The sequence below is a fragment of the Littorina saxatilis genome, linkage group LG12 (genome assembly GCF_037325665.1).
Source record: "Littorina saxatilis isolate snail1 linkage group LG12, US_GU_Lsax_2.0, whole genome shotgun sequence".
Taxonomy (NCBI): Eukaryota; Metazoa; Mollusca; class Gastropoda; order Littorinimorpha; family Littorinidae; genus Littorina; species Littorina saxatilis.
In genome coordinates, this window is record NC_090256.1 from 6,783,775 (window position 1) to 6,786,274 (window position 2,500).

Consider the following 2,500-nt stretch of genomic DNA (forward strand, 5'->3'; position numbering starts at 1 on the left):
CACACACACACACACACACACACACACACACACACGCTCGCACGCACGCACGCAAAACACGTACGCACACACACACACACACACACACACACACACACACACACACACACACACACACACACACACACTGACACACATTCAAATGTCGCGTTTCGGATTGTTCAATAACTAGACTTGTCAGTTGCTTTAGCGCAGGATCGATTCCTACAGTAAATGCACAGGGAACTAAGTGACACAATGAAAGTGGTCTATTTAGTTTAGAGAGAAGGGGATGAGGACGGTGACAGGAATATCAGCTTACCCTCCCTAGTGGTACCCAACGCCAAACTCCCCCTCGACACATTCAAGGGCACACTCTCAATGACACCTTTATACCGTACAAAACAAAACTTACTAACGGGTTGAAGACGTTAGGACACTGCAAAAGACTGAACCATCAATGGCTAGTATGTAAAGAATTTTATCCTACATGCGTGAGAGAGACACCCGTGAGATAATAATCGTTCAAATCACACGTGTGTATATCATATAAATGAGGTCATGTCAAGCAAGTCTGGCAGGGACCTTTTTTTCCACTGTTTATGATGCCAAAGTCACCGAGACAAACGTCATTATAGAAACAATAATTGCGCTCGCTAATTACCCTCGATGAATTTTTAGAACTAACACGTCACGCCACACTTTCAGCGTGACGTTTCTTTACTTTGACGTAATAGATTGCACGAGGCTTTAGAAGAGATTGAGGTTCCAAAACAAGCGTCTTCAGTTTAGCTGCCTCGACTGCAGGACATTTTCAGTAAAATACAAGTAAGTACAGTATGTAGGACAGAATACTACATGGCTTGCTGTTTCGTACCAGATTTACACTCGTTGCTTTTTCAAATAGTGAACAGCTCGCATTCGCTCGCAGTTCAATATTTGAAAAAAAACCCCTCGTGTAAATCTGGTACGACACAGCAAGCCATGTAGTCTTCTCTGTGTGTATCCAACCCCAAACTCCACATCCACAAACTCTCAAGGTCACACATTATCAAGGCCACCTCGCAACAGTTCACTGACTGACAGGCCGAAGCAGCTTGGGCTGTGGTATCGACCAAACCAACGATAGCAGTACTCATGTATGTACTTGTTGACAGCACAATATCACTCAAACACACTCACACACAAACGCACAGACACGCAGTTGAAGTTCTCGTTTCCGTTTGTCCAATATGCGACCTCAAAATCAAATATACATGTATGTGCAAAGGAAAGATTCACTAGGATATATGCAGACCAAATGGAGGGTCACACCATGAGTCGTCAATTTAGTTATGGGAGGGGCACCTTTACAACAATACAGTGTTCTAGATGGTCGAACGTGTAGCAAAGACATGTACGTGTACGTGTAGATATTGCGTCACCCATGACTCACTTTTTTTCTCCAATGATCCAAAGGCATACGTTCTTTTGCTACCACCAAGACTGCAGATCTTAGCAAACGCGTGACGTAAAAACTAGATTTGATGACGTTACCTGTACACGTTCCCGTACACGTCCTGAAACGTGCTGATCTAGATCTTGATAATAAGCTGAGTGACAGGCCGCAGTAGCTAGGCAAGTGGTAGAGACAGAACCTCAAACGCAGTAATTGTGTTTGCAAATTTTGACACCGCAAAATAAGAACATCTCAGAATAAGTCAGTGACGAGCTCATCTCAAGCAGACTTGGGCGGAAACTCGTTCAGACAAGTCAATTTTGACGTTAGCCACCATGGAACTCCGTCTTCAGAAGAATAGATGACAGGCTAATATGTTCAGAAATAGAGAGCCTGTTCTTCGCGAGAAGTATTTGCTTTTTTTTCATATTACAGAGAGGGAAGTTAAAAGCAGACCAGGATTCTTCCTCCCGCACCCACACCCACTCTTACTTTTTAGTTTTCAGTGGATGATTTTCTACCTTAACGTATAGACTCTTAGAAATGGCAACGAGAACTGGAAAGGATCGAAGACGTGAATAATCTGATGCAAAGTTGAGTACATACCTAGAAGTGTTTAGAATGACGTGTTATTGATGCAAGCTGCACGCAATCAACTAAAAGAAAATACGGCACGTACGCACGCACACACAGACAGACCGACAGTTAGCCAGACAGACACACACCACGCGCACGCACGCACGCACGCATTCCCCCTCCTTCCTTCCCCTCCCCTTCCCCCCCCCCCCTCTCTCTCTCTCTCTCTCTCTCTCTCTCTCTCTCTCTCTCTCTCTCTCTCTCTCTGTGTCAACGGATCAGGTTACTCTGGAACTGACTGGCTCGCAGGTCGTTGGTTTGTGCCGCCTTTTCACCTTTCACGCCAGAAGCGTTAACATCCGTTATGGTTTTCTTCCTCATCTAAACGACATGAAACTTCTGTCATTCCTCCGCCACCACTTTCCTTCACTATCACCATCAACACCGTCTCGTAATTCCTCCTATCTTTTTCGCTGTCATTGCATCCAATATGAAGAGTCCACCGTA